This window comes from Phocoena phocoena, chromosome 3 (assembly GCF_963924675.1).
Source record: "Phocoena phocoena chromosome 3, mPhoPho1.1, whole genome shotgun sequence".
Lineage (NCBI taxonomy): Eukaryota > Metazoa > Chordata > Mammalia > Artiodactyla > Phocoenidae > Phocoena > Phocoena phocoena.
The window spans coordinates 80,849,586-80,877,133 of NC_089221.1; the positions used below are offsets into that span (position 1 = coordinate 80,849,586).

At 35.2% G+C, this 27,548-nt stretch overlaps 1 pseudogene; it reads left to right on the plus strand.

Moving 5' to 3' along the window:
* The first annotated feature begins 507 nt into the window (after positions 1-507).
* On the plus strand, positions 508-18,616 carry LOC136120207 (large ribosomal subunit protein eL19-like; annotated as a pseudogene).
* The last annotated feature ends 8,932 nt before the right edge of the window (positions 18,617-27,548 follow it).

Consider the following 27,548-nt stretch of genomic DNA (forward strand, 5'->3'; position numbering starts at 1 on the left):
GGAAGAGTTTCAGTTCAAGTCCAAAGGCAGCTTGCTGGCAGTATTCCTTCTTGTTCAAGAGAGATCAATCTTTATGCTAGTAAGGCTGTTGACTGATTAGGTGAGGTCCACCCATGTCAGAGGATCATCTGCCTTACTCCAAGTCTGCAGATTTAAATGTTAATCTGACCCAAAAAACATCTTCACATAAATATCCAGAATAATGTTTAAGCAAATATATGGTCACCATGTCCCAGCCAAGCTGACATTTAAAATTAACCATTACAAGTGCTCTGTTTGTGGATCATGGTACATTGTCTAATAATGTGGAATCTTTGACCTTAATAATGTAGTATGAGAGGTAAACATTTAAAATTAGTCATATTTAATATAAAATTCTTCAGCATATGAAAACAGTAGCCAAAATTAAGCCATATATTTGTCTGAAGTAAATCTTCATATTAATACATATACCACACCTACATATAATCTTTTAGAATATGGGAAAGAGGCTTTCTTTTTGCTGCTGCTGCAGCCATGAGTATACTCATGCTTCAGAAGAGGTTTGCCTCCAATGTCTTGTGCTCTGCTAAAAATGTTGGTTGGGTCTCAGTAAGACCAATGAAATCTCCAATGCCAGCTCCCATCAGCAGATCTGGATGCTGATTATAAGGGTATGCTGAGCATCTGCAAGCATCTCCACTCCCAGTCTTGATGCAGAAAAACACCTTGGCCACCGGGAGAGCAGGCATATGGTCATGGATGAAGAAATGGTCCTGCCAGTGCTAGGATGCCTGAGAAGATGCCCAGGATGAGAAGAAGGAGAATTCTGCTGCTCAGAAGATACCGTGAATCTAAGATTTATCACTACCTGTGTCACAGTCTGTACTTAAAGGTGAAGGGAAATGCATTCAAAAACAAGTGAATTCTCTTGAACACGTCCAGAAGCTGAAGGCAGTAAATGTCCAAAAGAAGCTCCTGGCTGACCAGGCTGAGGCCCTCAGGTCTCAGACCAAGGAAGCACACAAGTTCTGGGAAGAATAGCTCCAGACCAAGCAGGAAGAAATCATCAAAACTTTATTCAATGAAGCAGTGTCATTTGCGGCAGCATGGATGGACTTAGAGATTATCATACTAAGTGAAGTAAGCCAGACAGAAAAATATCATACGATATCACTTATATGTGAAATTTAAAAAACTGATACAAATGAATTTATTTATAAAACAGACTCAGACATAGAAAACATACTTATGGTTGCCAAAGAGGAAAGTGAGGGGGGCGGGGATAAATTAGGAGTTTGGGATTAATAGATACACACTACTATATATAAACTAGGTAATCAACAAGGACATAATGTATAGCACGGGGAACTATACTCAATAGCTTGTAATAACCTATAATGGAAAAGAATCTGGAAAAGAATATTTATACACATATATGTGTATATATATTTATAAATAATGTATAATTGAATCACTCTGCTGTGCACCTGAAAGTAACACAACATTGTAAATCAACTATACTTCAATAAAAAAAAATCTATTCAAGGCAGAAAGGACCAAGAAATAAAGCTCCCCATCTTTCAGCAATTACATAGATCAGTCATTCAACTAAAAATAAAATCCTTGTCTACCCTTCCCACCAAAAAAAAAAAAAAAATTGAAAGAAAGAAAATGCAGAAAGAAGGCCATAATGCTTTAACCTTTAGAGGATGTTTATAACGGTCCATTAGTTGCCTTACAGGTACTAATTCTTTCTCTCTGTGACAGATGCTTAGGCCATCACTGTGGATTGAATCCAGTCAGAGAGCTCCAAAAAGAGCAAGGTCCAGGGCTTCTAGCCAGAAACTCGTAGATATTATTAGTACACATGCTGTCTCTGCTATCCACACCCTTTTGGCTAAGGTTTCATGTATATGCAAATCGCACACCTCTAATATGTTGACACTGATGGAGCGCAGTGGTCCTCATTAGGAGCTCGGCAGCCCCCATGTGTAGGTGCTGATAAGGTGCTATTGCCAGAAGTGGGATTTTGAGTTCTAATTTACACACACATGAGCAAATAGTAACTTTATGAGTTTTCTGTGTAAAAAGAGCACAGGTAAAAGGGAACCAATTTTGAGCCATCTTGGTGATGTCAAGCCATTTTGAGACTCACTCAAGAAGGCTGTCTGCCAGCAAGGGCATTCTCGTAGCAAAAGGCAGAAGTTGTGAAGGGAATTAGAAGAGATCATTTGGAAGCTATCTTCCACATGAGGAAAATATGCATTTTTCAGAACCTGGCATGCATTTCATAAGAAAACATCCTATTTCCTAAATACCACTGAAAATATTAAGAAATATGGTAGGGAATTAACTCATAATAGCCAAATCCAGGTCTAAACCCAAATTAGAGGGATTAATAAAGGACATTTTCAGGAAGAAAAAAGATTTTAGATAATATTTGGTATGATCAAGAGGATACATAATCTTAGTGTTCTGGTAAAGTCTTTACCAATAAAAATTTTTTAAAGGAGAAAAACCACCAAGTCTTTACAAGAAAATTGTAATCAAAGTATAAAACAAAACTATAGTATGATATTGCAAGATTATTTCAATACAAATAGTCTCTAAAAGGTCATTACTTTGACATTTTCTTTTGAAGTAAACTGTTTTGACTCAGGCTTCCATTCCTCTCTGTGTTGAATTATACTAAATAGTTATGTGGAGAAAAATAATTATGTAACCATAACTAAAATCACTGTTAAGTTTTAAATTATCTAAGTAAAACTACTGAAAAAGTACAGAAGGTTTAATGAATGTTATGAAAATAATAAAAATAATATGGTCTTTTTCAATGACAGAGGTATTATAGTTGACAATTTTATGGTGGATATAGGAGGAAAACTGGAGGGAAATATAGGGGAGTTTATTTCTTAAAATGAATTTGTAGAAAGTCAAGATATACAATTTTGATAACAGAAGAAATAGATTCAAGTGTTACATTGAATCATTATCCTTGAAAGATAAAACAGAGTAGAATCCTAATATGTCTGAGTGACATAATACTAAGTAGCTGTCTGGTATGAAACATGTTACTCTTCTGCTTCTCCTTCCATTCTATTTTTTACCTGCTTACTCCCCATTCTGATGATAAGGAGTTAGCTTATTTCTTGATTGTCCTTTTAGTCATTCATCTGCATCACTGAATCTGAGAGATCCCATGACTTAGGTATTTATAAATAGGGATACTGAACTAATCTTAAATTACATATTCTATAGAAAAATTATCCCTTCTAATTCTAATATTTAGTGTTTGTTTTCATCAGGAGAGTAATATTTCAAAGTTACTGAGGATGACTTTTTGTGTCCTGATTAGCTGAAAGAGTGAGAGAAAGGTATTGAAGATTTTATATCCTTTCGTTCTGGTACTGATGGAAAGCTAGAGGAGTAGTGTTTCCTTATTTTTGGTGAAATAGTTGAAATTTTAATATGTTGAGTCTTCAACCTTCAAATATTTATAGAGTGGAATTATTTTTTTAAAAGATATCATTTTATTTTTTTATTATTTAAACATCTTTATTGGAGTATAATTGCTTTACAATGGTATGTTAGTTTCTGCTGTATAACAAAGTGAATCAGTTATACATATACATATATCACCATATCTTCTCCCTCTTGCATCTCCCTCCCACCCTCCCTATCCCACCCATCTAGGTGGTCACAAAGCACCGAGCTGATCTCCCTGTGCTATGTGGCTGCTTCCCACTAGCTATCTATTTTATGTTTGGTAGTATATATATGTCCATGCCACTCTCTCACATTGCCCCAGCTTACCCTTCCCCCTCCCCGTATGGAATCTAAAAAAAAAAAAAAAGTCATGAAGAACATAGGGGCAAGATGGGGATAAAGACATAGACCTACTAAAGATATCCTTTTAAATGTATGATTCCTTCTCAATTTAGGTGACAAACGCCAGAGCCCTTGATTGCCTGGTCACTTGCCAAGGGATTCTAGAGTATTACCAGGTCCCAGTCTTTGGAGTAAAAGATAGCAATATCTTCCCTGGGTCAAGGAATTTTAGGTGGGGATTTTAGGTTTTAGTTGGGGGAGATATTAGAATAATGGAAGTAGATGAATCCTTTAAGCTCCTATTTATCAGCTCATTATTTTGAAAAACCAATTGTGCAGCGGCTGCAAATATTTCCCACATGATTAGGCATTAGCATAAGGGTTTTGTTTACTTTGGGTAATACTAATCACATTTTCTTCGTGGTCAGTGAAGTTGATTTACATACAGACTATGTAAACCTTGCCACCCTCTTCACAGTAAAACAAAGAAATGAAGTTAAAATGTCTTTATTTTTCAATTAAATAATTTATGATTGATAACTTGAATCAATATTGGAATCAAAGTATAAAGAGTCCCAGACCTGTCAAATAGCATTGAAAGCAAGGAAATTTATGGGTACCATTCTAAATCACTATCAGGGTGGATTGCCAGTCTCTATTATAGAAGTAAATTAACAGGGATGTTTTGGCTGAAACAGTGAAGAGGGATGTTGAATTCTGTTGCACAGAAAGTATCCCATTTAGTTGCAGTTGGATGTGTTTGGCAACTTCTCCTATGTGTGTTGGTTTAATACACTGTACCACACATACCCATCTGATCTCTACCATGAGGAAAGAGAAAATTATCTACAATCTAAATAGGTTCATTCTTTGTTGTCAAGCAGAGATCTTTCTGGACTCCGATGACTCGAAATTCCTTTGCCCTCCTTTTTACCCTGAATCTCACATCCCCTCTTACAATTCAAGCTGTGTAAATGTGTATGTGTGTAAGTGTGTGTGTGTGCACGTGCTTTTTTGTGTGTCTGTGAGGGACACTTGGGCTGATCTTTTGTAAGAAATGGAAATTTTATTTTGAAAGTCCTAAGATTTTTCCAGTATAATATTGTCTCACAGTGTATATGCAAAATGTTTAAGTGAATTTTGCTTTTAACTGAGTGAATTTCAGACACTTTGCAATTTCCTCTTAAAATCTATCCTGTTTCAAAAAGAAACATTTCTGTAAAGCTTTTTTTTTCATATTATATTATTTGGTTTATTAGACTTTTATCCTCCTTTCCTTCAGAATCAGAATGTCAAGGTTGGTTACAGAATTTTAGATTTTACAAATGAGTAAAATCAAAGGCTTTGATTTTTTTGTTTGTTTTTTCAAATTTTGCCAGTTGAAGTTTTGCCTTGATGGTTTTAGGACAGATTGTGAGGGGCAACTTAAGACCTAAGGAGATACCGTGGCTCTTGAATTGTTTACAGCTTTAGAAATGTAGGGCCTCAAATGGTTAACTGAATCATCTTTATACTTTATACCCCAAACTAGTAGAGTGGGTCGTGTAGGTCACATTCAAAATTAAGAGTGAACTTTCCTAAGAAAAACAATTTGATAATTTAATTGTATTTGTGATCTCACAAATACACTTTTTAAAAATATTTTAATTTTATTGGGGGTATAGTTGGTTTACAATGTTGTTAGTTTTAAGTATACAGCAAAATGATTCAGTGATACAAATACATATATTCATTCTTTTTTAGATTCTTTTCTCATATAGATTATCACAGAATACTGAGTGGAGTTCTCTGTGCTATATGGTAGGTCCTTGTTGGTTATCTGTCTTATATAGAGTAGTGTGTGTGTGTTCATCCCAAGCTCCTGATTTATCCCTCTCTCCACATTTCCCCTTTGGTAACCATAAGTTTGTTTTTGATATCTGTAAGTCTGTTTCTGTTTGGTAAATAAGTTAATTTGTATCTCTTTTTTTGTAGAATTAGATTCCACATATGCTTGATATCATATGATCTCTGTCTTTCTCTGACTTACTTCACTTAGTATGATAATCTCTAGGTCCATCTATGTTGCTGTAAATGGCATTATTTCATTCATTTTTTTATGGCTGAGTAATATGCCATTGTATACATGTACCGCATCTTCTTTATCCATTCCTCTGTCAATGAACACTTAGGTTGCTTCCATGTCTTGACTATTGTAAGTAGTGCTGCAATGAATATTGGGGTGCATGTATCCTTTGGAATTATGGTTTTCTCCTGATGTATGCCCAGGAGTGGGATTGCTGGATCATATGGTAGTTCTATTTTTAGTTTTTTAAGGCATCTCCATACTGTTCTCCATAGTGGTTGTACCAATTTAGATTCCCACCAACAGTGTAGGAGGGTTCCCTTTTCTCCACACCCTCTCCAGCATTTATTGTTAGCAGATATTTTGATGATGGCCATTTCTGACCTGTGTGCGGTGATACCTCATTGTAGTTTTGATTTGCATTTCTCTGATAACTAGTGATGTTGAGCATCTTTTCATGTACTTTTTGGCCACCTGTATGTCTTCTTTGGAGAAATGTCTATTTAGATCTTCTGCCAATCTTTTGATTGGGTTACTTGTTTCTTTTATTAACATAGAGCTGCATGAACTGTTTGTGTATTTTGGAGATTAATCCCTTGTCGGTTGTTTCTTTTGCAACTATTTTCTCCCATTCCATGGGTTGTGTTTTCATTTGTTTATGGTTTCCTTTGCTGTGCAAGAGCTTTTAAGTTTAATTAGATCCCATTTGTTTATTTTTGTTTTTATTTTCATGACCCTAGGAGGTGGATCTAAAAAGATATTGCTCTAATTTATGTCAGAGTGCTTTGCCTATGTTTTCCTCTAAGGATTTTATAGTATCTGGCCTTATATTTAGGTCTTTGATTGATTTTGAGTTTATTTTTGTGTATGGTGTTAGAGAATGTTCTAATTTCATTCTTTTATGTGTAGCTATCCAGTTTTCCAAGCACCACTTAATGAAGAGACTGCCTTTTCTCCATTGTATATTCCTGCCTCCTTTGGCATAGATTAATTGACTATAGGTGCATGGGTTTATTTCTGGGCTTTCCATTATGTTCCATTGAGCTATATTTCTGTTTTTGTGTCAGTACATACAGTTTTTTGTTTGTTTGCTGTTTTTTTTTTTTTTTTTTTTTGCCACACTGCACAGCATGTGGATCTTAGTTCCCAGACCAGGGATCAAACCCATGCCCCCTGTAGTGGAAGCAGAGAGTCTTAACTACTGGACTGCCAGGGAAGTCCCAGTACCATACTGTTTTGATGACTGTAGCTTTGTAGTATAGTCTGAAGTCAGGAAGCCTGATTCCTCCAGCTTTGTTTTTCTTTCTCAGGATTGCTTTGGCTGTTTGGGTCTTTTGTGTTTCCCTATAAATTAATTATTTTTTCTCATTCTGTGAAAAACACCATTGATAACTTGATAGGGATTGTATTGAATCTGTAGATTGACTTGAGTAGTATAATCATTTGATGTTGATTTTTCCAATCCGAGAACATGGTATATCCTTCTATCTGTTTATGTCATCTCTGATTTCTTTCATCAGTGTCTTAAAGTTTTCAGAGTAGAGGTCTTTTGTCTCCTTAGGTAAGTTTATTCCTAGGTATTTTTATTCTTTTTGATACAATGGTAAATAGGATTGTTTCCTTAATTTCTCTTTCTGATCTTTTGTTGTTAGTATATAGGAATGCAAGAGATTTCTCTGTATTAATTTTGTGTTCTGCAACTTTACCAAATTCATTGATGAGCTCTAGTAGTTTTCTGGTAGCATTTAGGATTTTCTATGTATAGTATGATGTCATCTGCAAACAGTGTCAATTTTACTTCTTCTTTTCCAATTTGGATTCCTTCTATTTCTTTTTCTTCTCTGATTGCCAAGGCTAGTACTTCCAAAACTTTGTTGAATAAAAGTGATGAAAATGGACATCCTTTTCTTCTTTCTGATCTTAGAGGAAATGCTTTTAGCTTTTCACCATTGAAAATCATGTTAGCTGTGGGTTTGTCATATATGGCCTCTTTATGCTGAGGTAAGTTCCTTCTATTCCCACTTTCTGGAGAGCTTTTATCATAAATTGGTGTTGAATTTTGTCAAAAGCTTTTTCTGCATCTTTTGAGAGAATCATATGGTTTTTATTCTTCAGTTTGTTAATGTGGTGTATCACACTGATTTGCAGATATCAAAGAATCATTGTACCCCTGGGGTAAATCCCACTTGATCATGGTGTAGGATCCTTTTAATGTATTTTTGGATTTGGTTTGCTAGTATCTTGTTGAGTATTTTTGTGTCTATGTTCAGTAAATCTTTTAAACTTAAAATTAAGTTTCTCATAATGTATGTCTAACACAAAATGACAAAAAGTTAAATATCAAAAGCTATAGAAAAATACATTTTTTGATGGGTTAGTTTTATACTTTTTTGGTTTTACATATTCAAAGTGAGTTCTTGAGTTTAATGAGAAAAACTGAGAGGACAACTCTTTCATATTTACCCACATATTTACCTTTACTGGCACTCTTCATTCCTTTTGTGTGGATCCAGAGTTTTAATCATGTGTTATTTTCCTTCTACCTGAACAACTTCCTTTAACATTTTCTATGGTGCTGGTCTGCTGATACCACCTAGTCTGAATATGTTATTATTAACCTTACTTTTTTCAATGACTTGGAAAAATGTTTAATAAAAATTCATATACAGTGTATATTTCCATTTTCTTATTAAATCTATAAAGGTACAGAAAAAAATTTTATGTCAAAATATAACTAGTTTTCTTTAGATGAGGGGATTATAACTTACCTTTTGACTACTTTTGTTTATCAAAATTGTTTATCAAAATTTTCATTTTGTCTTATTCTTTTTATTATTGTGGTAAAATATATATATAATGTAATATTTATCATTTTTAATTTTTGTAAGTGTACAATTCATTGGCATTAAATACATTCACAGTGTTGTGTAACCCCCAGGACTATTTATATCCAAACCATTTTCATCATCTCCAACTAAAACTCTGTACTTAACAGACAGTAGCTCACCCTTCCTGCTTGCTGTCCTACTTTCTATATTTATGAATTTGCCTATTCTAGGAACTTCATATAAATGGAATCATATGATATTTGTCCTTCTGTGTTGGGCTTATTTCACTAAGAGTAATGTTCTCAAGTTCTATCCATATTATAGCATATATCAAAATTTCATTCTTTTTTATGACTACGAAAATATTTTTATATTTTAATTTTTGAAACTTATGTTCAAAGACACTGCACTAATAAATGAAGGCTAAAATAACTAAAGATATTTTATTAGTAAAGGCTTTGTCTCTGAACACTATCAGTCATCATTCAATTTAAGGTGAATGCTTATGTATTTTTATGATTTAGTAAGCAGTGTTCTATTTATGTGACTTTGTACAAAACAGACTCTGTCCTTGTATTCTCCTCCACGTTGAATGTATGCAATCTGAGGTAGCCATATGCTGGGAAATGCTGCGGTATTTTTAAAATGCTGCGGTATTCTTACTAAATTTAGTAAATATGGGATTGTTTTTGCTTTCAACAAAAGGTTATTGTATTGCTGCTATATACTAGACACTGACAGGTAAAACGTATTATAAGGTCAAGCCATACGCTCCACATGCTCACTGTAGAGGAGAGGGGTAAATAAGCAATGTTAATACGAAGGAAAACCAGGGCTACAGAAAGTACTGTGGAAATAGACAGTAGGGTCTACTTCTTTCTGACTAAGGAAGAGAAACTATTCCCCAGAGAGGTAACCCACAAACTACATCAAGAAGGATAAATAGTATTTCTGAAGTTGAAGGAAACAGCAGAGCCATTCTAAGCAAAGAATCACACATGCAAAGCTATAATGAAGAAATAATGGTCAGAAATTTAGCACATCAGGAGACAGAAATGTGTAGAAGAAAGGAATAATAGAGATGAGGCACCAATTATCAAGTTAAAAGGTTGAAGGTAAATGACAATTTATTTTTCCTCAAAAATTAAACAATGTCAAGTGATTTAAATTTAAATAGTGATGCTTTATTTTAACCATGCTCAACTCTAGTAAAAGTAGATCTTTTGCCTTTTTTTTTTAAATCCCTTTGAAGGCAGTGTGCTCCAACTGAAAGATCTTAATCTTTGGAGTTTTTGCCTTTAATTATATAACTAATTAGCTTGATGTCTTGGGCAAGTAACTGAAAACTTAGTAAGATGACAATAAGAGAACTCCTGGCTCGGGGTCTCTTCCCTCCACTGTCACTGAACTGCCCCGGAGCTCCAGGGGAGGGTGGCCTCACTGAGGCTGCTGGCTCTGGAGGGGCCCCAGCAGCCGAAGCTGTGACAGTCCTGGGGACCACGGGCCGGATCACTCATCCTGGGGTAAGCCAGCTGCCATATCATGAGGACACTCAAACAACCCTAAGAGAGATCCATGTGTCAAGGAACTGAGGCCTCCTACGTACAGCCACATGTCTGTGTGGATGACAGGCTCTTAGTGCTCCAGCCAGGTATCAGGGCTATGCCTCTGAGGTGGGAGAGCCAAGTCCAGGAAACTAGTCCTCAAGAGACCTCTCAGCTGCACATAATATCAAATGACAAAAATCTCCCAGAGATGTTCATCTCAATGCCAAGACCCAGCTCCACTCAATGACCAGCAAGCTACAGTGCTAAACACCCTATGCCATACAACGAGCAAGACAGGAACACAACCCCATCCATTAGCAGAGAGGCTGCCTAAAATCATAAAAAGGCCACAGACACCCCCAAAACACACCACCGGATGTGGACCTGCCCACCAGAAAGACAAGATCCAGCCTCATCCAACAGAGCACAGGCACTAGTCCCCTCCACCAGGAAGCCTACACACCCCACTGAAGCAACATAGCCACTGGAGACAGACACCAAAAACAACGGGAGCTACAAACCTGCAGCCTGTGAAAAGTATACTGCAAACACAGTAAGTTAAGCAAAATGAGAAGATAAACAGACACACAACAGATGAAGGAACAAGGCAAAAATCCACCAGACCTAAAAAATGAAGAGGAAATAGGCAGTCTACCTGAAAAAGAATTCAGAATAATGATAGTAAAGATGCTCCAAAATCTTGGAAATAGAATGGAGAAAATGCAAGAAACATTTAACAAGGACTTAGAGGAACTAAAGAGGAAACAAACAGTGATGAACAACACAATAAATGAAATTAAAAATTCTCTTGAAGGGATAAATAGGAGAATAACTAAGGCAGAAGAATGGATACATGACCTGGAAGATAAAATATTAGAAATAACTACTGCAGAGCAGAATAAAGAAAAAAGAATTGAGGACAGTCTCAGAGACCTCTGGCATGACATTAAATGCAAGAACATTTGTATTACAGGGGTCCCAGAAGAAGAAGAGAAAAAGAAAGGGACTGAGAAAATATGTGGAGAGATTACAGTTGAAAACTTCCCTAATATGGGAAAGGAAATAGTTAATCAAGTCCAGGAAGCACAGAGTCCCATACAGGATAAATCCAAGGAGAGATATGCCAGGACACATATTAATCAAACTATCAAAAATTAAATACAAAGAAAATGTTAAAAGCAGCAAGGGAAAAACAACAAATAACACATGAGGGAATCCCCATAAGATTAACAGCTGATCTTTCAGTAGAAACTCTACAAGCCAGAAGGGAGTGGCAGGACATATTTAAAGTGATGGAGGAGAAAAACCTACAACCAAGATTACTCTACCCAGCAAGGATCTCATGCAGATTTGAGGGACAAATTAAAACCCTAATAGGCAAGCAAAATCTAAGAGAGTTCCCCACCACCAAACCAGCTTTACAACAAATGCTAAAGGAACTTCTCTAGGCAGGAAACACAAGAGAAGGAAAACGCCTACAATAAAAACCCCAAAACAATTAAGAAAATGGTAATAGAAACATACATATCGATAATTACCTTCAATGTAAAGGGATTAAATGCTCCAACCAAAATACATAGACTGGCTGAATGGATAAAAAACAAGACCCATATACATGCTGTCTACAAGAGATCCACTTCATACCTAGGGACACATGAAGACTGAAAGTGAGGGGATGGAGAAAGATATTCCATGCAAATGGAAATCAAACGAAACCTGGAGAAGCAATTCTCATATCAGACAAAATAGACTTTCAAACAAAGACTATTACAAGAGACAAAGAAGGACACTACATAATGATCAAGGGATCAATCCAAGAAGAAGATATAATAATTGTAAATATTTATGCAGCCAACATAGGAGCACCTCAATACATAAGGCAAATACTAACAGCCATAACTTTAACACACCACTTTCACCAATGGACAGATCATCCAAAATGAAAATAAATAAGAAAACACAAGCTTTAAATGATACATTAAACAAGATCAACTTAACTGATATTTATAGGGTATTCCATCCAAAAACAACAGAATACACATTCTTCTCGAGTGCTTATGGAACACTCTCCAGGATAGATCATAACTTGGGTCACAAATCAAGCCTTGGTAAACTTAAGAAAAATGAAATCGTATCAAGTATCTTTTCTGACCACAATGCTATGAGACTAGGTATCACATACAGGAAGAACTCTGTAAAAAATACAAACTCATGAAGACTAAGCAATACGCTACTTAATAACCAAGAGATCACTGAAGAACTCAAAGAGAAAGTCAAAAAATACCTAGAAAAAAAGGCAATGAAAACACGAAGACCCAAAACCTATGGGATGCAGCAAAAACAGTTCTAAGAGGGAAGTTTATAGCAATACAATCCTACCTTAAGAAGCAAGAAACATATCAAATAAACAACCTAATCATACACCTAAAGCAATTAGAGAAAGAAGAACAAAAAAACTCCAAAGTTAGCAAAGGAAAGAAATCATAAAAATCAGATCAGAAATAAATGAAAAAGAAATGAAGAAAATTATAGCGAAGATCAATAAAGCTAAAAGCTGGATCTTTGAGAAGATAAACAAAATTGATAAATCATTAGCCAGACTCATCAAGAAAAAAAAGGAGAAGACTTAAATCAATAGAATTAAAAATGAAAAAGGAGAAGTAACAACTGACACTGCAGAAATACAAAAGATCATGAGAGATTACTGTAAGCACCTATATGCCATAATATGGACAACCTGAAAAAAAATGGACAAATTCTTAGAGAAGCACAACCTTCTGAGACTAAACCAGGAAGAAATAGAAAATATGTACAGACCAATCACAAGCACTGAAATTGAAACTGTGATTAAAATTGTCCAACAAACAAAAATCCAGGACCAGATGGCTTTACAGGTGAATTCTATCAAACATTTAGAGGAGAGCTAACACCTATCCTTCTCAAACTCTTCCAAAATATAGCAGAGGGGGTAAAACTCCCAAACTCATTCTATGAGGCCACCATCACCCTGATACCAAAAGCAGAAAAAGATGTCACAAAGAAAGAAAACTACAGGCCAATATCAATGATGAACATAGATGCAAAAATCTTCAACAAAATACTAGCAAACAGAATCAACAGCACATTTAAAGGATCATACACCATGATCAAGTGGGGTTTATCGCAGGCTTGCAAGGATTCTTCAATATATGCAAATCAATCAGTGTGATACACCATCTTAACAAATTGAAGGAGAAAAACCATATGATTATCTCAATAGATGCAGAGAAAGCTTTTGACAAAATTCAACATTCATTTATGATAAAACCCCTCCAGAAAGTAGGCAGAGGGAACTATCCTCGACAGAATAAAGGCCATATATGATAAACCCACAGCCAACATAATCCTCAATGGTGAAAAAATGAAACCATTTCCACTAAGATCAGGAAGAAGAAAAGGTTGCTCACTTTCACCACTATTATTCAACATAGTTTGGAAGTTTTAGCCACAGCAATCAGAGAAGAAAAAGAAATAAAAGGAATCCAAATCAGAAGAGAAGAAGTAAAGCTGTCACTGTTTGCAGATGACATGATACTATACATAGAAAATCCTAAAGATGCTACCAGAAAACTACTAGAGCTAATCAATGCATTTGGTAAAGTAGCAGGATACAAAATTAATGTACAGAAATGACTTGCATTCCTTTACACTAATGATGAAAATTCTGATAGTGAAATTAAGAAAACACTACCATTTATCATTGCAACAAAAAGAATAAATATCTAGGAATAAACCTACCTAAGGAGACAAAAGACCTGTATGCAGAAAATTATAAGACACTGATGAAAGAAATTAAAGATGACACCAACAGATGGAGAGATATACCATGTTCTTGGATTGGAAGAATTAACATTGTGAAAATGACTATACTACCCAAAACAATCTACAGATTCAATGCAATCTGTATCAGGAGAAAAGACAGCCTCTTCAATAAATGGTGCTAGGAAAACTGGACAGCTACATGTAAAAGAATAAAATTAGAACACTCCCTAACACCATACAGAAAAATAAGCTCAAAATGGATTAAAGACCTAAATGTAAGGCCAGAAAATATCAAACTCTTAGAGGAAAACATAGGCAGAACACTCTATGACATAAATCACAGCAAGATCCTTTTTGACCCACCTCCTAGAGAAATGGAAATAAAAACAAAAATAAACAAATGGGACCTAATGAAACTTCAAAGCTTTTGTACAGCAAAGGAAATCATAAATAAGACAAAAGGCAACCTCAGAATGGGAGAAAATATTTGCAAATGAAGCAACTGACAAAAGATCAATCTCCAAAATTTACAAGCAGCTCAATATCAAAAAAACAAACCACCTGATCCAGAAATGGGCAGAAGACAGAAATAGACATATATGTGTGTGTGTGTGTGTGTGTGTGTGTATATGTATTTAAATTCCATATATATGTGTTAGCATACGGTATTTGTTTTTCTCTTTCTGACGTACTTCACTGTGTATGACCGACTCTAGGTCCACCCACCTCATTTCAAATAACTCAATTTCGTTTCTTTTCATGGCTGAGTAATATTCCATTGTATATATGTACCACATCTTTATCCATTCATCTGTTGATGGACACTTAGGTTGCTTCCATGTCCTGGCTAATGTAAATAGAGGTGCAATGAACATTTTGGTACATGACTCTTTCTGAATTATAGTTTTCTCAGGGTATATGACCAGTAGTGGGATTGCTGTGTTGTATGTTAATTCTATATTTACTTTTTTAAGGAACCTCCACACTGTTCTCCATAGTGGCTATATCAATTTACTTTCCCACCAACAGTGCAAGAAGGTTCCCTTTTATCTACACCCTCTCCAACATTTATTGTTTGTAGATTTTTGATGATGGCCATTCTGACTGGTGTGAGATGATATCTCACTGTAGTTTTGATTTGCATTTCTCTAATGATTAATGATGTTGAGCATTCTTTCATGTGTTTGTTGGCATTCTGTATATCTTTATTATACTACAATAAAGATGTTACAAAAAAGATGACAGTAAGTGTCTCTGAAGATTAGTCACAGTCACAAAGATTTACTTGTTTTTTTCTAAGCATTTTATAGTTCAAGCTTTTATGTTTAGGTCTATGAACCACTTTTAGTTAATGTCTATATATGGTGTGAAATAGGGTTCCACCTTTATTCTTGTACATGTGAATATTTCTTTGTTCCAACACTGTTTGTTAAAGACTATTCTTTCCTTTATTTAATTGATTTGGCAACCTTGTTGACAATCAATTTACCATAAATATAAGGGCTCTGGATTCTCAATTCTATCCCATTGGTCTGTATATTTATTTATATGTGAATACTATATACTTTTTTGAAATTTTTTAATTTTATTTTTTATTGGAGTATGATTGCTTTACAATGGTGTGTTGGTTTCTGCTTTATAACAAAGTGAGTCAGTTATACATATACATATGTCCCCATACCTCTTCCCTCTTGCGTCTCCCTCCCTCCCACCCTCCCTTTCCCACCCTTCTAGGTGGTCACAAAGCACTGAGCTGATCTCTGTGTGCTATGCGGCTGCTTCCCACTAGCTATCTATTTTACGTTTGGTAGTGTATATATGTTCATGCCACTCTCTCACTTTGTCCCAGCTTACCCTTCCTCCTTCCCATATCCTCAAGTCCTTTCTCTAGTAGGTCTTCATCTTTATTCCCGTCTTGTCCCTAGGTTCTTCATGACGACTTTTTTTTTTCTTTTAGATTCCATATATACGTGTTAGATTACAGTATTTGTTTTTCTCCTTTTGACTTATACTGTCTTGATGATTGTAACTTTGTAGTAAGTTTTGACATCAGATAGGTTGTTTAACTTTTTTTTCCTTGATTATCTCCATTGATTTTCCTGGTTTTTTAAAATTTCATTTATTTCTGTTCTAATCTCAATTATTTCCTTCTTCTTACTTCGGGTTTGGTTTTCCTTTCTTTTTTGTTTACTTTTCTAACATGGAAGATCAGGGATTTGAGATCTTCTTTTTTAATATAGGCATTTACAGCTGGACGTGTTAACATAGATTTAGCTGCATCCAGTAGGTTTTGGTGTGTCGTATTTTCATTTTAATTTCAAAATATTTTCTAATTTCTTTTCTGATTATTTTTGATCCATTGTGTTTTCTGGGAATACATTGTTTAATTTCCATATATTCATGGAATTTCTCAAATTTCTTCTATTGATTTTGTTATGTTGTGGTTTGGAGAACATACTGTTTATGATTTGAACCTTTTACATTTAAGTTTGTTTTATGACCTATTCTGCAGGACAGTCCATGTGCACTCGAAGAGAAGAATGTGTATTTTTTGGGGTTTTTTTTGTTTTTTTAAGGTGGAGTGTTCTCTAGATGTGTATTAAGTCTAATTGGTTCTTAATGTTCAAGTGTTCTATTTCCATGCTGATCTTCTATGTAGTTCTTTTTATTATCGTAGATAGAATTTTGAAGCCTCTATTATTAATTTTTTATTTCTCCCTTCAAATCTGTCAGATTTTGCTTATGTATTTTGAGGTTCTATTATCAAAAGTGTGCTGCTATATTTTATAAAAATATAATAGCAGGGCTTCCCTGGTGGCACAGTGGTTGAGAGTATGCCTGCTGATGCAGGGGACACGGGTTCGTGCCCTGATCCGGGAAGATCCCACATGCCTTGGAGTGACTAGGCCCATGAGCCATGGCCACTGAGCCTGTGTGTCCAGAGCCTGTGCTCCACAATGGGACAGGACACAACAGTGAGAGGACCGTGTATTGCAAAAAAAAAAAAAAAAAAGAATATATATATATATATATATATATATATATATATATATATACACACACACACACACACATATATATAAGCAAATTTTAAAAAAATATTTACATTTTGGATGCATCAGGTCTTAGTTGCTGCATGAAGGATCTTTCATTGTGGCGCACGGCCTTCTCTCTAGTTGTAGTGCAGGCTCCAGAGCACCTGGACTCATCAGTTGTGGTGCAGGTTGCCCTGCGGCATATGGGATCTTAGCTCCCTGATCAGGGATCGAACTGGCATCTCCCACATTGCAAGACGGATTCTCAGCCACTGGACCACTAGGGAAGTTCCCAAAACACATTTTTATAATTGTTATGCTCCTGATGGGACTTCTATCATTATAAAATGTTCTTTTTATTGCAAAAAACCTCTTAGTCTTCAGGTCTATTTTGCATAATATTAGTATTCAGCTCTCCTTTGGTTACTGTTTGCAAAGAGTATCTTTTTTTATCATTTTACTTTCAACCTATTTTGTGTCTTTGAACAGGTGCTAATATTACCGAGAATCCTTTTTATGTGTGGAGTCACATTTCTCTTGATGCTTTCAAGATTCTCTTCTTTTGTCTTTGTCTTTTAATAGTTTAATTATCATGTGCCTAGGTTTGGATCTCTCTAAGGTTATCCTAATTGGAGTGCATTGAACTTCTTAAGGGTGTAGATTAATTTGAATCATATTTGGGAAGTTTTGGTCATTATTTCTTAAATAATTCTTTCTGTCCCTTTCTTCCTCCCCTCGCATTTTGGAATTCCCATTACGTCTGTGTTGGTATGCTTGACGGTTTACCACTAGTCTTAGGCTCTGGTAATTTGTCTTCATTCTTTTTCTCTTTAGACTGGATAATCTCAGTTGACCCAGTTTTAAATTAATTCTTTTTTTGTGCAACTCAAGCTTTTTTACTAAACTTTGTATTATATTAATTGTACTTTTGCCATCAGAATTTCTATTTTGTTCTTTAACATACTTCCTACTCTTAATTGATACTAATTCATGATATTTGTCTCATAGTTTCCTTTAATTCTTTATATATTTTTTTCTTTACTTTTGAATATATTTGGAATATACTTAATTTTGAATCTATTTACGATAGCTAATTTAAAGTTTTTGCCTGTCTAGTCCACATCTGGGCTTATTCAGGGACAGTTTCTATTGACTGCAGTTTTTCCTGTGTATGAGCCACATTTTCCTGTTTGTGTGTGTCTTGTAATTTTGTTGTTTTGAAAACTGGACAGTTAAAATAACAGAACTCCAGAGTTTTCTCATTGCTGCTACTTGTTATTATTGCTCTTTGTTTAGTGAATTGCCTGGACTAATTTCCTAAAGTTTGTGTTCTTTGTCATGTGTGGACACCACAGTCTGCTAAGTTAACTTTGTGTTTCCTAACGATTGGATAGAGATCTCCTTAAATAGATTGAATCAATAAGTCGCTTCTCCTTTGCTGAAAGTCTTTGTGGGTGTGCTGGTGCATGCTTCAGTGCCACTGAGAGCTGCTTGTGGCAAGCCTTCTCAGCTGAGACAGTGGATGAGTAGGTCACCCGGTAAAAGTGGATGTGGGAGTAGGGTACCAGATTGGTCTAGAACTTCTCGAGGTCCACTTTGAGGGCACCATCAAAATGCAGGGAGGCAGTGATGAAGGACACAGTCTGGCCAATGAGCCAGCTGAAGTTTGTGTAGGTAGGATGCTGTGTCCAGGTTGCAGTGGCAGATATCAAAGATGGCCTCCTTGTCTACCATGTAGCGATAATCAAATGCTCCTGGATGGTGTGGAGTTATACGATGATCTACAACTGCTGCAGATAGTTGGGGGGCTGAAGAGACGGCAAACTCCAGCTTGCCTTTCTTGCCATAGTGAACAGAAAGCTGCTCCATAAGCAGTGAGTTGAAGCCTGAGCCAGTACAATCTGTTAAATCTATGGAAGATCCAGAGACTCTGAAGCCCAGTGCGCTAGTAAGCTGTGCCTTAGCTTGCAATTTCTGCTTTCACAGACCCTCAAAGTCAGTCAGTGGTCAGAGATTACAGCCTTTTCTGGTCTTTCTTATGTATGTTCACTGCCCTGCACGTTTATGTGGTCTTCTATTTTTTTGGGGGGGGAGCAACCTCTTGTTTGCCCCAGTTAGTTTTGCTGCCTCATTAGCTGTGGTATGAAATGGTGTTTATTGATTGTTTTCCACAAATGCCTTGTGACTGGACTTTTCCTCACTGAGTAAGCCCTGAGTCTGATCAAATGACGACAAGCCCTATGAGTGGAGCTTTTCCAAAATGTTTCCAGCCAGGTCAAAAAAGATAATTCTCTGTGGATGGGATTTTTAGGGCAAGAACTTTTAGCCCATTTTGTCCCCTCCATTTGCTTCTAGAATGCCATTTTTCACATCTACTGTGATTCCAAGCTGCTGCTGCTTTTTGAGGATCTATGGGGCTGGGGAGAGAGGGAAGGGAACAGTGCAATTTACAACTCTACAGAGCATGCTCTTACTGAGATTTAGGCACTTTTCTAGAGTAAGCACTCCTGGGATTGTTGGTTAATTTCCATATTTCTGAAAAAGTCAATTATGACTTTTTTTGCCAGTTTTATCACTGTTTTTATAGACAGCTGATTTTTGGAGGTCCTTAATTACTCCATTATCCTGGAAGTGCTCCTTTTAACATAGTTTTTAAACATCTACTGTATTCCAAGTTCTGCACTATGCATTGGGGATACAGTGGTAAACAAAACAATGTCCCTGTCCTTACATTCAAATTGAATCAAATTACTTTGTGCTCTGAAAACTGATATTTAACTCATTTATTCCTCTTGTTCCTGCAGGAAATAAGACACATTCTGAAGAAAATAAATACATCAGTTTGGTTGCATCTTACTTTTTCTAGATTTATTCCCTTCCAACGGTACATGGCTTTATTCCCCCCATGGTCAAGGAAGCTGTGCAGTATTCATTTAATGTCTATTTAATGTCAGGAGTATATCTGCTTTGTTTATGATACATCTCTGATGTCTAGCACAGTGCCTGGCACATAGAAGGAAATAAGTTCACGGAATGATGCAAAAACTGTATATTTTCGATAGAAAAAGAAGAGCTGTGGAGCTGATAATAATTCCTAGTAGAGCAGTCCAAAGATGTTGAGACAACAATGTGCTTAATTATGGTTTATCTTCACATAATAAGTCTTGAAGTGCATGCTATCCTGTCAACAAGGGTCATCCTTTTTCCTTTGAGATCCCTTGGATATGAATAGTTTAAAATGTCATGTAAACAGCATTGTAACAGTGAAACATTTTTAAAAAATAACTTTACCTGAAATTTTTTCTCCTCAACAAATCTAGCTATTTAAATTTTTTCTGAAGTTTCTTCTAATCCTTATCTATATGCTTACAATATTTTAAATAGTTTTAATTATATAACATGCATTCGTAAGGTATATGTACATTCTATAGATCACATTTAAAGTATTCTTATTTTTACTTACACCACTGGCTATTGTCTTTCAGCTTTGATTTTTATGAAGTGCCTTAATCTGTGCTTATGGGAGATCTACATTTGTAACCATGGAAAGTAAATGTGGGTCTTGGGGTATTAAAAAATTGAAAAGTGTTGAAAAAAATAAATGATAAGTCAGGTTGAATTTTTATTTTATTAGTATTCTGGAGACCATAATACAAAAGGTTTGTAATTGTATATTTTACCTGTGAATAGATTACAGTTATCTACATGAGCATTGATAAAATTCAAAATTATAATGATGAACCAAAATCATGGGGTTGAACAAACACAAAACAACCAACTTATAGAAATATGATTTCATGTGTGTAAAACTGAAAAGTATAACATGAAAAACACCATCGTATTTAGATGTGTGCTTATATGTGGTGTGAGAAGAAAAGGAATAATGAATAAACAAATCAAGACAGTGGTTAGCTCTGCTGGAAAGAGAAGTGAGAAAGAGAAGGGTAGCTTCAGGATAGGGACACGTGGGCTTCTAAGATATTTTGATGTTCTGTTTCTTAAACCAAGTTGAGAATACATGGTGTTAATTTTTATTGCCATCTTACATCTGCATTATAGCTATTATTTGTATGTTAGAAATATTTCATAATAAAAATCTAGTAAATAAAAAAATGATCTAATGGATCATCTACTGATTGCAAAGAAAATTGCTACAGTTATGTTGTAGGACATTTAGCAATATTTAGTAAAACTGAAGATATGTATAGTCTATAAAACAACAATGAGACTTAAATGTGTAGAGTTTAGAGCAGTGGTTTTTTATTCAGGGATGATTTTGTCTCCCAGGGGACAGTTGGCAATGTCTGGAGACATTTTTGTTAATCATAAAATAGGGACCACCATTGGCTTCTAATGCGTGGAGGCCAGGGATGCTACTAAATATCCTACAGTGCACAGGGTAGTTCCTCACTTCTGACTGCAACAACAAAGAATTATCCTGTCCAAAATGTCAATAGCGCCAAGATTGAGAAACCCTGCCCTGGAGAATTTCACATCCATGTATACAAAAAGGCAGATGTAGGAATGTTCATCACAATATTGTTTGTAGTAATGCATATATTAAAATAATAGAAATATCTACGAATTTGAGCATGCATCAGTAGATTTTGCTATATTCAATCAATTGAACTGGACAATAATGAAAATAATCAAACTAGAGCAATTCGGACAATAGTTGTTCTGTTGAATAAAAATATAGAGAGGAATATATATATTTTCTATAAAGTATAAAAACTTTCAACAGAAATGTAATTATCAAATATGCATAGAAGTAATAAACACTGAGTTATATTAATGGTTAATTCTTGGGTGGGGGGTGGGAGAGGCATAGTAAAAGAGAAGGGAAGTGGATTAGGGAATATTATGTACTTAATTTAAATTCTCCCTGGAACATTATAAATCTAAAAAATTGATGTGAATATTGCAAAATATTATTAAGTTGGGAAAACTCACTTTCTAGTGGAAATTTTTGTATTCAAAAAGTATCATAATAATCTAAGCTATGTGCATTATTGAAAAGTTTCTCGTGAAGGAAACTTCCACATTTTTAAGGATACCGATTTTTATTAACACCATTTTCTTTCAACTTATATCAAGATATCTGAAGTCTGCTTCTTAGAAATAATATTCAATTTCTTCAGGCAAAAACCTAAAAATAGTCTTAAGAAATTGAGATTTATGGCTGTTTACTGATCTAAATGATTTTGATTCTTCTGTTAGGTGGAAAAGGATCATCTCCAATTAATACATCCATTTCTATTATTTCTTCACTATCCAAATTCGCTTCCAGACTGTTTCAAGCCATTCCCTTGCTCTATTAGGCTTTGGTTGAAGAAATAATTTTTCAGGAAAAGAATGTACAGAAACCAAGTCATGCCAATTCATATCTTCTCGTTTTCACATTCCTGAATGAGAAGTCTTAAGATTGTTAATCTTTTCATTCTCCCAATTACTTTAATGCAATCCCAGACAAAATCCCAAATGATAATTTTTGGAATGTTTTAAGTTGCATCTGTTGTGTGATGACATAATACAAATATCTTTAGATTTTGGTGTGGAATAAGTCAATGGATTATATAATCTATGCTAAAAATTATTGGCAAGACCTTTTCTTCAAAACCATTCTGTGTGCTTTCCAAATATATTCTGGTCTGATATTCATACTAATATCAGGTGTGTTTTGAAAACAGCTACATTCTCTGTGATCCTTTTCCAGAAGATCCTGGGGAGGAAGCCATGTTCTCACTGGAGTCCCTGCCCCAGGGGGGCTCTGAGCAGAGGGGCTTGCCCAGACTCCTGGTGCAGGGAGGCAGAGCCCTGAAATATTTTTCTCTCTATTTTTTTTTTATTGAAGTATACTTATTTACAATGTTGTGCTAATTTCTGCTGTACCACAAAGTGACTCAGTTATACACATATATACATTCTTTTTTATAATCTTTTCCATTATGGTTTATCCCAGGAGATTGGATATATTTCCCTCTGTGCTACAGTAGGACCTTGCTATTTATCCATTCTAAATGTAATAGTTTGCATCCACTAACCCCAAACTCCCAGTCCATCTTTCTCCCTCCCCTCCACCCCCTGCCTTGGCTCCCACAAGTCTGTTTTCTGTGTCTGTGAGTTTGTTTCTGTTAGGTTCATTTGTGCCATATTTTAGATTCCATATATAAGTGATATCATATGGTATTTGTCCTTCTCTTTCTGACTTACTTCACTTAGTTTTGATAATCTCTAGTTGCATCCATATTGCTGCAAATGGCATTATTTTGTTCTTTTTTATTGCTGAGTAATATTCCGTTGTGTATATGTACCACATTTTCTTTATCCATTCATCTGTTGATGGACATTTAGGTTGTTTCCATGTCTTGGCTATTGTGAATAGTGCTGCTATGCACTTAGGGGTGCATGTATCTTTTTGAATTATGGAGTGGGATTGCTGGGTCATATGGTAGCTCTGTTTTTAGTTTTTTAAGGAACCTCCATACTGTTCTCCATAGTGTTTGTACCAACTTACATTCCCACCAACAGTGTAGGAGGACTTCCTTTACTCCACACCCTCTCCAGCATTTGTTATTTGTAGAGATTTAATGGTGGCCATTCTGACTGGTGTGAGGTAGTGCCTCACTGTAGTTTTGATTTACCTTTCTCTAATAATTTAATTAGTGATGTTGAGCCTCTCTTATGTCTAGTGACCATCTGTATGTCTTCTTTGGAGAAATGTCTATTAAGGTCTTCTGCCCATTCTTCAAATGGGTTGTTTGGTTTTTTTTTGCTGTTGAGTTGTATGAGCTGTTTGTATATTTTGGAGATTAAGCCCTTGTCAGTCACATCATTTGCAAATATTTTCTCCCAGTCTATAGGTTGTCCTGAAATATTGACGGAGGAAGGAAGAAGCTGCCTAACAATACTCTGCCTTTCTTCAGGCTTTAGTGGACTTTTCCCCAGTCAGGTCCACTCCCTCAGCCACCACAGCTTTGCCCTTGAGACTAGAACATTCCAAATTCCAACTTTTGACCTGTTTTCAGTAGCTTTTTTCTATCCTTGTCACCTTTTATTATTTTAGCATCTGTAAGTATAGATATGGTCAGTACAAAATTTATTGATAATCTTGTACCTCTTTTTCTATTGTGTGTATGGTGGTAATGTACTACCTCATTTAACAGGCAATTAATATTTTAGGTTAATGTTGAGTCTGTGGTCAAAGAAATTTTAAGTCAGAAACAAATGAATTAATTTGAAGTCAAGTATTTCTCATTAGTTTTGATGTGATTTGACATGTTGAATGATAACTATATGCAGTACCACCAGATTTTAAATATGAAGGTAGCCTATCTTTAAAATATTCTTAAAGAATTTAAATTAAATTCGGATTTCTGATTAAACATGGTGGAATTGAACAATAAAGGGATAAATGTGTAAAAATTCATAAGGTTAAGAGTAACTTATAGAGTCTGCCCCTTTTTGTTGTTTATAAATGTGGAGAAAGGGTGCCTGTTAGCTATTTTAGCATAGCTAAATCACATCCACTAAGAGTCTGTTAGAGCAGGGGTGAAGAGTCTGGATTCCAGAGCCCACTGAATGAGATTTTAATCCTGGGTTTCCATTTACTAGCGTTGTGAACTTGGGCAATTTACTTAACCTTTTCTTAGTATCAGTTTCTTCATCTGTAAAATGCTTATCCCATAGGATTGGTTCAGGTACAGTATAATTCAGTTTTTGTAAAGTACTTATAACAATGTCTGGTTCAAAGTAAGTGCTTTTCATTAAACAAAATAGAATATTAATCTGGGGAGGAGCAATATCAATAACATTTGGACACTGGAAAGAAGATAAAAATGACCAAATTAACAAAATTAAAACAGCTGAAGATAGTTTGTATATCAGAATATACAACAGGCTCAAAAACTGGGGGCACCAAATACCAATGAAAGCAAGTGTAAAGGATGTCTTACGGATAGAGGAATTGGCAGAAGGCTTATATGAGAATACTCTACCCACAACCATCCATAGTCAAATAAGTCCTCCTCCCCAACCCAGAAGAAGATTACTCGCTGGGGAGGCTGAACGAGGGGGACTCCTGGACAGAAAGCACAATGGAGGTCAGGGGTGCCATATGGAATACAGGAATTAACTCCACATACAAAGGAGGGAGAAGAACATTTGCCTTCTTCTACTGTTCCCAATGCTATAGCAGCCAGTTTCATAGTTTCTGGGCAGTAGAGTACAGGTTTTATCTCTGAGGAAGTGGACTGTTAAAGAGAAAGGGTGACTGAGAACTGTTGATGCCCTAACGGAACAGGGAACTCCTTCCCCAAGCACCCTACACTGAAACCCATTCCTCAAGTCATACCTAAGCCACAGAGGGCTCACATTCAGCCTCATCCTTAACTGTTAATGGGTAGCCAAGTGTCACCAAATAATCAGGGAAAGCTTCAACAGTAAAAGATACACACAAACACACACACACACACACACACACACACACACACACACAGAGAGAGAAATAGAAAAACATCCTGGAAGAATAGATAGTGTAAATGCAGAAGAAAACAGAAAAAAATTAAACATAATTAATGTCACCTGATAGTGATCTTGAAAAGTAAAAGTTTAGATAGCATATGAAGTCAGAATAAAGTTTGCAATATAAAGTTCTAGAAATCTCCCAGAAAATAGAATTAAAAAAAAAGAAAGGAAATAGTAAAAAAAAAAAACCCCAGAGAATTTGTTAAAAAATTCCAATATCCATATAACAAGAATTTCAAAGAAAGAATAGAGAGGGGGTAAAATTAACAAAGATATAAAAATATTAACCAGAATTAAGGGCATGTTGTTTCATATTGCAGGAGCCAAGTAAGTGTCCAGCATTATGGACAAAGAAAGACTTTGACCAAGACTCATTAATAGGAAAACTCAAAACATTGGTAATGATGAAGATTCTTAGATGTTCCATATGGTTAAAAAAGAAAAAAAAGATCTCTTAGGAAAGAAAAGAGAAATTAGTATTTGTATCAACAGCAATACAGGAAGCTCAAAGATAGTGAGGCAATGCCTTCATGGTTCTGAGAAAAAGTGATTTCCTATTTAGAATGCTTTAGTAGCTTATCAGTCAAGTGCAAGGGTAGAGTAAATGTGTCTTCAGACATATATTTTAAAAACATATATATATATGTTTTTATATATGTTACTATATATATAGTATATATCCTTTCTACTATATATCCTTTCTTCAGAAAAATACTGGATGAGGTGTTCTGCCAAAATAATAAGGTAAATCAAGAAATTAAATGCAAAAGATCAAAAAAGCACAAACTTAAAGTTATAGATAACTTTAAGTGTTTTTAACTTTAATTTTATTTATAGATAAATTCTGGGGTTGGGGGATGTAATGTACAGTATGGTGACTATAATTAACAATACTCTATTGTAAGTTTGAAAGTTGCTAAGAAAGCTCTAAAAGTTCTCATCACAAGAAAAAGTTGTAACTGTGTGAGGTGATGGATGTTAACTAAATTTATGATTGTAATCATATTGCAATCTATACATGTATCAAATCATTATGTTCTATACCTAAAACTAATAAAATGCTATGTCATTTATATCTCAGTAAAACTGGAAAAAAGTGAGGAAACATAGAATTCAGAAAAGAGACAAAATTCCCAAGATATTGGTAAAGTGATTTCTACAGAAAGAATTATGGTATAATGGTTACACTATTGTTTAGTATATTAGAAAGCCTCTGGTCCATCTTGAAGATTGAGAACTGTGGACTCAAAAATGGTTATCCCCAAGAGAAAATGTACCTTGCTTGATGACTTTGCATGAATTCATATGCGTTTACTACTGCCAGAAATTTTGAGGGACAATTAGTCCTAAGATTATAGAAGATTAAGCAAATGATAAGAAAGATGTAAACAAATACATTTTCAACTGCCTCAGAATATGCATGGAATGCTCTGACTTTGTTGGTTTCTTTAAGCTCAAGCAACATCTTCGCTACCTTTGTTTCAACCTGCTATAATATTTACCTCTAAAACTCTAAAAACCGTAACACAGAAATTTTTAATTTTTATGGCTTCACTAAGAATACCCAAATTCATGGCAAGAGGGTAAACTTAATTTCCATTTGTTTCGGGTCTATCATCTTTCTTCTCAGATAAGGATGCTCACTGAGTTGAACAAAGACCCATTTTCCTTAATTTTCCATCCTACCTTATTAGTGCATACATTATTGTTTTAACTCCATTTATTTTATATTTTTGCAGCTTTTACTCCATCCAGAAAGTTCTTTAGGAGGCACAGCAATCTTATATGGAATCTCCTAATCAGTCTTTCTTGCTGGTTTATCTTTTGGTGCAGACTCTAGATACTTTTCTTAGTATTCCATTCTAGATCCCTTTCTCTTCATGTTCATTGTGTTGTTTGCCATCTACATGCAAATTATCCCAGTTTATATTGGTAG